The 10,530-nt window shown below is 40.3% G+C and overlaps 1 pseudogene; it reads left to right on the plus strand.

The window, feature by feature from the left end:
• The first annotated feature begins 2,436 nt into the window (after positions 1 to 2,436).
• LOC127369756 (membrane-spanning 4-domains subfamily A member 4A-like) lies at positions 2,437 to 3,244 on the plus strand (annotated as a pseudogene).
• Positions 3,245 to 10,530: the final 7,286 nt, after the last annotated feature.

Here is a 10,530-nt window from a genome sequence, read left to right on the forward strand (position 1 = left end):
TACTTTCAAATACATTTTTAAATGCTCAAATGTGACCCACCTTCACCCCTCTTTAACGGAACTTAAAATACATGTGCATGTTCAATTATTTATGATAAATCTGAATATTATGATGAGATGGACACTTAATACAATACATTATTAACAGAAACAATGTACACAAATCTAAACTATTTTAATGTTGCTGTGGGACAAAGTGAGACTAGCCTCCAATCAAATACCATGTATGTAGATATTATGTTTATATAGTGGATCCATACAAATAACACAATAGATGTTTTGGAACTTTTGATATTTATTGCCCCTCAACAGGCCACAACTGGGCAAAATTAAATTGTGCTTGTTAAGCACTATACCAAAAATAAAAACAAAGTGCAAATAAAACAAAAAAAACTTCAGACAATTGCTAGATATACTGTATATAATTATTATTTTTTAGTATATATATTATTTTCTTACTCAAAAAGGTAGAACAGTGTAACAATATGAGGTGCTTTCAATCTAACTGAAAAGTACAATGTATAGCAAAACTAAGGAATCCAAATATAAACAGGTAATACATAAGAAATAAAAAATACATCTCCATAAAAATAAATCTCTTTCTCTGCCCATTGACAATCTCACTTCAAGAGGCTGCAGCCAGCCAACAAATAAATCTAAATTAAATGATGCTCTTTAAGCAATGTACCAAAAATGTATTCAAAAAATATATACACTCTTTTTAGTGCAAATGTAATAAGATGCAATACAACTCGCCATACCTGTCTCTCGTTGACTGACTCGCTTATGTTGTTTGTTGTGTGTCGGACTATGCGTGCTTTCGGACACCCACCCAACGTTCTCATGGGGTAGCTTGCAAAACGGCTTGTAGAGAAAGCAGCAAGGATAGGCAGGCTAAAGCAGCTTGACACTGCGAGGCAAAGCAATCTGTCCACTCATGCTTAACTGTACACGACCTCTGGCTGGGATATAATCTTGTGTTAATAGTTTGAGGACAGGGTAAAGTTTCTTACTTGTTTTGCATACTCAGCTCTCACAGATACTGTTGCAACCTTGGCCTATTTAGGATAATCCTGTGTTACGATCACAGGCAGACGGCCTGAGTAATTTATTGCACAATAGGTCTTTGCCATTGATCAATCAAGGAAAGACTGGCTGTAACTGCCAAGCTGATAATAGGTCCACAAATGCCTACGGGGATTCATGAGCCAATTTGGCCTCAGAAAAAGAAAATAAAGAAATTACCAGAAACTACAAAAAACAGGGGGTTCCTAATGTCTCTTTCCCTTCCCCACTCATAATCATGTCAACCTCTCATGGGACTGTACAGCCACGCTCGCAGCTCTGTGAGGCTGTACTAAGGCGCAGTGATGCTATTAGCTAAATGTTCACATCTAAGTTATTACAACTCATCCTGTGGGGAACATGGATGTCTGAACTAAATTTCATGGCAAACCATCCACTAGTTGTCAGGAATCCTCAAATGTCATCTTCTGGTGGCACGTGTGTTTCATTAGAATAACAAATGACCAATATCTTCAGCACACTAAAGACTTCCACTATCGTCCAGTTTAGCCCTCTTCTAACTTGAATGGAGGTAAAACAATGTAATAATACGGCTCTTCCAGACTTTCCAAATGTTATCAGACCAAGTGGATCTGAAATGTGTCATGTGTTGATGCAAAATAAAAAAACGCTTACAACTGCTTCTTTTACAATTTAACCTTTTGGGAAATAGTATTTTTGAGCCAGTGTGCATCACATGATGGAGTGCTAGCTAATGTTAGAAAAACATTAGATAACTACAATTGCTTTGAATAGCTAACTAGCAGGGTTCCATTTCAGGGATTGCCTATAACCTATTTTTGGCAGTATTGGAAAAATGTCTGATACTGATATTGGTATTGGAAAAAGATAATAGCTAGCTAACTTAAGATTATGTATCACTTTTATCTTTCATCATAGACTAGCCTAGCACATAGCATATGTAAGTACAGGAAAGGAGAAAGTTTACAAAGGTTCTGACCGAGGCTTGCTCAACTGTATCTTGGAACACAGAGCAAAAAGGGGCGGAACTTAGCAAGGGTCCATTGGCTCATCAATGCTACTGACAGTGCTTGTAGAAAATAAATGTGTGGTGTCTACTTGTTGCTAACCTGATCTTGCATGCAGTCAGTATTTGTTTTGAATGCATTGTTAAAGCTTTTGTTTTTTCACTATAGGACAGTAGATTTGGAGACAAGACTGGTTGAATTATAAGAGAATGGGTGTGTGTTGGACATATCAAACACAGAGCTCCACAGTTTGTTGAATGTTTTCCAAAATGTATACACCAAAACCATCTTTTTAAAAAAAAAGCAAATGGGGGACCTCCTCCTGAAGACCTGGACCCAGACTGCAGAATCCCTCTGAGCTGCTCTGACCTCTGACCTCTCAGCATGACGTCCACGTCCGTCACCAAAATTGGTGGAGTGGTGGTCGTCACTCAGGTCATTCCTCAGGACGAAACCTCCATCCCGCTCCAAGCCCCGCCCTCCACCACACAGGCCCCGCCCCCAGTCCCACAGGCCCCTTCCAGTGCGCCCACCAAGATGGACGACATGACCGCCGCCTTCCTGCGGAGGCAGCCACAGGGCCTCGGGGTGGTTCAGATCTTCATCGGCGTGCTGTGTATCCTGTTCAGTCTGACCGCCGCCTACTCCCAGATTCTGATGGTCCACGCTCCGCTGTGCCTCGCTGTCACTTTTGTGGTCTCCGGCTCTCTGACGCTGGCGGCGGTGAGACGGCCGTCAGTCAGTCTGGTCTTGGCGCCCCTGTGTGGAACCTGATCAGCGCTGTGGTCGGCCTGGGGGGCGTGGCCTATCTCTGCTGGCTGCTGGCTGATCGCCCCCCCTCAGAACGGTACTGTGACACCGAAACCGCCAGGAGGTTCGTGCTCACCAACAGAGAGAAGATTGAATGCATCAGTAAGATGTGGATGATGAATGGCTCTGCGTACGGACCTCTCGGCCTCCTCCTGGTTCTGCTCGTCCTGCAGGTCTGCGCCGCCGTCACTGTCAGTGTGTTCTCTGGTAAAGCCCTCAGACGCCGCGACCACTACACCCCCATTGTGGTGGAGGTTGAAGATGGCAGTGCTCTGCTGTGCAGTGTGCAGCGACGTCGCCCTGTTGGGCAGCGAGTAAACCCCCACATCCCCTCCCAGCTCACTGTGAGAGGGGAGGACAAAACCTCTGAACACTTCTAGTACTACAGTCATTCTACAGTAATACTACAGTAGTAATACAGTCATGATACTTTAATACTATCATACTCTGCCTGTCATTCTACTGTGTATAATCCGTCTATAATCAGTTGTTTCTGTTGCTGGCTCTCAGTACTCATTGTGTTGCATTGTGGGTCATTTAAGGGTTAATCTTCTGAAGTTGATGGGGTTTAAATGTGGAGCACTCGATACTGACTCTAGATGAAGAAGTAATCAAACAGCAGATTGTAAAGACACTAAAGGTAAGACCTGTTTCTCACCAGTTGCCTGTTTGTTCCTCAGAAAGGCAAAGTGAAATATGAAGAAGCCATCTTGGATTCTCTGTGATATTGAGAGCATGTGTGCTTCAGTACAGGGTTGGAGTCGCTAACGGAGGGTCTTCACATACACAATCACATCCTGCAAACAGCTGCTGATAGATCATACAGCATAGCTTTAATGGTGGTGGGGAAACAGTCGTCTCATTTCATTTTACTTTTGCTGACTCATTTAAACACCTGTGTATGCTTTAATATTCTGTTTTCACCTGAAAGGTTCAAATATGTCAGAGTGCACTATTAAAGACATAAATATGTAAATGTTCCAGAAACAGAGCCGTTTACTCTGAGGGGATTCTGTGTTTGTTTCTTGTTGTTTGTTGTCTCTTTGTAAACAACAGTTAATCAATAAATTGATTTGGTTAAAAAAAAAAAAGAAAAAGTTGTGTCAGGTGTGGAGAAGTTTCTCTATCTTAAAGTAAAACTTTGCTTAAAGTACAGTATACATCTTCAGTTAGTACTTTGGACCTGTTGTAAGTGTTGTCACTCCACTGGTTACAAATTCCATTGTTACCAGTTAGAGAAGAGGTGGATAAGAATTCTGGGTTTGTATGTCGTTTGGAAATTTAACCTGTAAAGTTCTCTCTATTAAAGAACTGTTGTGTCCCCCTCTGAGAGTGACAGTAAGTACACAAAAAAGTCTGGCATGTCTTTGACATTTGAATATATTTATGTTGTGAGTTTTCCAGTCTGAACACATCACATACTCAAAATTGGTTTAGAATTAGTCTCTAAAAAGCTGTTAGATTTTCAGACACACATTTATGGTTCCCAGAGGATGACTCCTACTGACCTTCCTTCTAGCACCAACTTGAGGTTCACACATGTAATATCTCAACAACTACGATATGAAATATATATGAAATACGATAAAATATTTTTATTGTTAGCATGGTTATGCTTGTTAGCATACCAATGTTAGCATTTAGCTCAGACCACCATGTGTCCTGTGACCTGTAGACCCTACCCATCTTGTTCCTGTGGACAATTATTACAAAAGAAACATCTGTAAAACAATACATTTTCAGATTGTCACACACAGTCAAAAAAAGTACAAACTTTTTGGGGCTAATTTTGGTCAAATGTAATCAATTTAAAGATTTAAGGAGAATTGTTTTAGTACCCTAAAGTTATGGAGTTTTGAAGAACTCATGACTTTCTGGTATTCACGCTTTTATTTCTTTATGACTAATGTAGTATCAAAAAGCTCCCAAATTTAAAACTCCCACATTTTGTAATGGCCACAGCAATATGTAATAATTTATTAAAAATGTGGCAAAATGTATGTATGGTTCAGGCGGCTTATTGCAAAATCCAGCAGATTGTTACAAAATGCGGTGTTATTACATAAAGAAGGTGAAATTTCTTACATTTGACGAGTTATTACATAATGTGTTGTTAGATTACCTATTTTTGCAATAAACCCTGCACTCCTGGGTGAAGAGCATGGTCTGGATATATGTATTATGATCTGTGTACAATGTGAAACCCTCTGCAAAATGTGCATACAGCCTAACCAACAATGAATACCATATGCAGAAATGGAGGAATTGTATTGTCTCTCTAATTCACACCTCCAGACTCTCCCATGGACACACATATACTATCACAAGGCTACAGTCTTTAACGTGCCAAGTGCCACCTGCATATTTCTTAACACGTTTTGGAGGCACCCTGTCACCCTGTCAAGACGCGTGGCGTTTTAATTTACTAACAGTCAAAACCTTCAGATCGACTTGGACTGCTGTGTTTTGTCATGCCACTTTGGCAAGGTGCTGTCATCTGTTTGCATAAAACAAACTGAACTAAATCTGCTTTACGACTACAGAAATACAGCATATTTCAGAAAGAGCAATGTCTGCAATCAAGGTGCTAAATGCCTAAAAGAAAGATGTTTGTATCACAGGTTTGATCACTTTTCTACAACTATCTCTGTTTGACCGAGTGTCAACGTCATGACATGAGAGAGGAATCTGATCCACACAACTGCTCTGTTTCTTACTGAGGACTATTGATCCGGACATATGGATGAACGCACTGCTGAACCCAGTGGCCCAGAGGAGTAATGTTTGATTTGTCTGGGAACCCCACAGAGACATTTGAATAGAACTAACTCAGTGCAGTTTATTGGGATTTGATGTTATTTGGTAAGAAGAAAAGTTCTTCATGAAAAGGCAATTTTTGTGCCTAGAAAAGAGTCTGATTATAAGATAGAAGTGGTTTCAATGTAACAGCAACCTCCGATGAATGTAACCCCCTCCCCATATTTCATATCTCTCTGAAAGCCAAAATGCAGAAACAATAATAAAAACAAAAACAAACTTTGAATTGAACGGGCTCTCGCACACCACGACATAAATAAATTCCCTAGGAGGAGTTTGTTCAAATACAACGCGAAAAATTCACCGAAATATACATACATGTATGTGTCTTGGGGGCTGATTCTGGGGGACGTGGCTAAGCCATTTTGGGATGCCCATGTGCAGGACCAAAACAATACGACTGAATTTTGTGCATTAGGCTTAGTAATTTGGCGGCGCCCGTGCACAGGTACAAATGGATACGTCAAGTTTCGCCATGTTTGAATTTTGTGCAAAGTTTTGTGAGCTTTCGAGCATGTTCAGCCCTCAAAAAATGCGATTGACGGGGCAGAAAAATAATAATAGCCAATTCTAACAGATATAATAGGTCCTTGCACTGGTCAGTGCTCGGCTCTAATAAAATGCTAAAAGTGACATCCTTCATGTACACTACAACATTATTACACAGATTACAAGGTACCACTGCAGTCATGACAGCTGGTAATCTGCCAGGACTACACACCGTAGCTCTCACCAAGGTCCTGATCCTGCAGTTGTTAAGAACAAGGGAGCTGTCCAGGGTACTTGTTCCTGTCTGCACAGGAGCCAGCCAATGTCTGATCACAGACCTCCATAGTACAGTTGTATACTGTAACTTCTGAAATATGAGCCAAATAAAGGCAGTCTTGCCAAGTCATGTCTCCCATCTTTTGAGCGTTGTTAAATCACTTCCAGTGACACTCAGCAGTATCTGCAGAGTTTTCAAAGTAAAAGCCAACCAGGGAATGGAGGATATAGCGATGACTTTCATTAACAGGAAATACTTCTATACTAATCGTGTTAGAGAAGGAAAACTCAGTGTTGTACTTGTTGTACTGATGGAAAAAGTGCTGTGGAAATGTACATCATACTGAATTTAACAAGACAGTTAATAAGCTCTTCTTCTGCAGGGTGAAGTGGCTTAACATGGACTCCAGAATACTGTAACTTCTAAAACTGAAAATTAGGTCAGAATTAAATTTGCAATGAATTCTGCACCTCTCAATACACATTGTATTGTTAACTAGTAATACGACCTGGCTGTGGCATCAGTTAAACCCCCAGTTGAACACTACGCCAACTTCAAGCAGTACCCCGTGTACTTTTTTAAAGAAGTTATTTTCCAGGACCTTTTCCGAAGTTTTTCTTGACAATACAGGACAGCACTTGTATATGATTTACCAGTATCTCCAGTTAACCCCAGTTATATTCCTCCTTTTTTATCGATGCAAAATTCATGATGAAGTGTCTCCCTACAGGTAGGTGGTCGGTGTTTATGGGACTGGTTTCTTTTTCTTCATCTGAACGTTTGCAGCTGCATCAGATCCGACTTTCCCTCTCTGGGAGCATCAGTCAGTCGATATGGGGCTCCACTAAATGTGTTACTGTGAAAGTCAGCCAGTCAGCTCCTCGTGGGGTCTCGGGTCTAATCGAAGACACAGACAGGTGGTGTTTTGAAGTTTCACTTATTGTTTTTGCAAATGCTCAGTTCCATCCTTCTCTGGAAAACGTTCCTCGCAGTGTCAGAATGTGGTCTGAGCCTTCGTGGCTGTGTTTCTGGCAAATAGTGAACCCACCTGCATGACCTCTTTAATAAATAAAACCAAATTCATAAATTGTATGTATTCTTTGAGCAAGTTCCTCAGTTTGTGTTGGACGCTGCAACAGAGGCCAGTACGTATTGATTGACTTGCTATTGATCGTTGTACTTGGATGAGGTTATTAAACTGTATTGGGAGCATGAATCACCGTCCGTCCATTCATTTGCTTTTGCATTTATCCAATTTTTCCAACACCACCAAAGAGATCTTAGAGGAAAGTTACATCCTCAACACTTCAAAAGGGGGGCTCAACTGCCAGTCAGAACAAAATGATTTATTAGTTGCCTGCACCAGACAGTTCAGAAACACTGTTTGCATGAATTAGCAACTGTTTTTACGACAGAGCAATAAGATATGTATCATCATATCATACATATCGTTTATCGTATCATATACGATAGAAAAATGTCTATTGTTTATTTTGTTCCGTCACAAATCACACTCTTTTGGAGTTCATATGAAGTGAAACCACTGTGGTACTAAATGCTTTACCTGGTCAATGCTGGTAAAATATCCACCACCTCCACGTACCAGATAACGCTTTTCTCTCTCTCTGTCTCTGTCTCTGTTTCTCTCTGTGTTTCTCTGCAAAATGCTTAAATGATCCACTGGACCTTAAGTAGCAACGGCTATATGAGCTTTTTTTATGATAAAATTATTACTATTGGAGACAAAACTAAATTAATGACCAGATGCCCTCAACAGGTATCACTGTCTCTCCAAATTCAGGAACTTTAACTAATGTAAAATCAGATATATATTTAGACTGTTTTTCTGCTATCAATCTTCATCAGTTAATAATTTCTACATCTAAGCCATCAACCTGTCTGTTAGACCCATCCCAACTAGGCTGCTTAAAGAAGTTGTACCCTTAATTGGCACTTCTTTACTGGATATGATCAATCTTTAAAGTAGCTGTAATTAAACCCCTTCTTAAAAAGCCCACTCTTGACCCAGGGGTTTTAGCCAACTATAGACCGATTACTAACTTCCCCTTCCTCTCTAAGATTCTGGAGAAAGTAGTTGCCAAGCAGTTGTGTGACTTTCTACATAGCAACAGCTTATTTGAGGATTTTCAGTCAGGATTTAGAGTTCATCACAGCACAGAGACAGCTCTGGTTAAAGTTAATAATGACCTTTTGATTGCTTCCGACAATGGACTTGTCTCTGTACTTGTATTATTAGATCTTAGTGCTGCATTTGACACCATTGACCATAATATTCTTTTACAGAGACTTGAGCATCAAATTGGCATTAAAGACATTAAGTCATACTTATCAGGTCATTCTCAGTTTGTACACGTTAACGATGAATCTTCCATAAATACTACAGTTAGTCATGGAGTTCCACAAGGTTCTGTACTTGGACCAATTCTATTCACTTTATAGTATAGTATATATAAACATTATTAGGAATCACTCCATTAACCTTCATAGTTATGCAGCTGATACACAGTTATACCTGTCGATCAAGCCAGATGAAATTAACCAATTATCTAAATTACAAACTTGTCTTAAGGACATAAAAACCTGGATGAGCTGCAATTTCCTGATGTTAAACACAATTATTTGTACTTGGACCCAAAAACCTTAGAGACTCACTGTCTAAAGATATAGTTACTCTAGATGGTATTACCTTGGCCTCTAGCACCACTGTCAGGAATCTTGGAGTTATCTTTGATCAGGACATGTAATTTAATTCCCACATAAAGCAAATGTCCAGGACTGCGTTTTTTCATTTACGTAATATTACAAAAATTAGACACATCCTGTCACAGACAGATGCAGAAAAACCAATTCATGCATTTGTTACTTCTAGGCTGGATTACTGCAATTCCTTATTATTAGGCTGCCCCAATAAGTCCATTAAGGTGCTCCAATTAATTCAGAACGCTGCAGCACGAGTACTGACAGGAACTAGGAAAAGAGATCATATCTCTCCTGTACTAGCGTCTCTGCACTGATGCAGGGCAACAGCGGCATTGACAAAGCAGAGGGAGAGCTGGGGAATTGTGCAGTTTAAATAGATGGCCAGATTGGAAGGGTGCGCTTGGTTAGTGATTATGGAATAAGGCATGTCATGTGTGTATATCAGCGCAGCTCGAGTTGACTGCCTGAACTAGCTTGCAGGCTTCGCTCCATTTGTTGCTACTGTTGTTGCTGTGCACCTCTGTCTGTCTCTCTCTGTCGCTCTCTCTCTCTCATTTTTTTCCCTAATTATCTGTCTCATGTTCTACTGTCAGGATACAGTGAACGTTTCAGCAAATATGACAAAAAGTATAAATTATTTTATTTGTATAAAAGTTATCTACTACAGCCTTAATGTCACTGAGGCAACGTCAAGTACATCAACAATTGTGGAAGGTCCCTTTGGACAGTCAGTTAATCGGCTGTGATGAATCCTCTACAGCCGCGTCTAAATTTGCCGCCAGGTTTGTCTACTGACTGGCTAACTGAAATAAAAATAGTTTTGGGTCACAGCTCACCCAAGTTTGTTTTTTACCAAACCTCCCAATTACCACTCAACCACTGGCTGAGCCCACCACCAAGTGTGGCCTGCCTGTAGACGCCATCTTTCCTCTCTGGAAAGAATGAATGACCTTCTCCTGAGCTTTTGTGTTAGCATACATTGTATTTCTCCATCCACATAATGAAACTAACAAGAGTGAATCCCAGGCCTTTGGATGTTTGCTTTTGGCTTTGTCTTTAATCCTATTTTGCTGGGATGCATTGGTGGTTTGGTGCTGCAGCCACAGCGGCTAATCTGACTCTGACTAATCTGGCTAGCCTTGTTGTTTTAGTCTGTTTGCTAATTAATGATGTGCTATTTACACTCATCAGGCCACTGCCTTTTGTGTCAGTTTTCAGGTGCTATTACACATCAGGAAAGTGTGTATGACACAATCAATGCATCATTCAGTCCTTTATCAGCCCTTTTGTGAAAATTACATGCTTTAATTAAACACATACAGTAAAATAAATTAACAGTGATTTACTCGCAGTCGATGTTAT

This window comes from Dicentrarchus labrax, unplaced genomic scaffold (assembly GCF_905237075.1).
Source record: "Dicentrarchus labrax unplaced genomic scaffold, dlabrax2021, whole genome shotgun sequence".
NCBI lineage: Eukaryota > Metazoa > Chordata > Actinopteri > Moronidae > Dicentrarchus > Dicentrarchus labrax.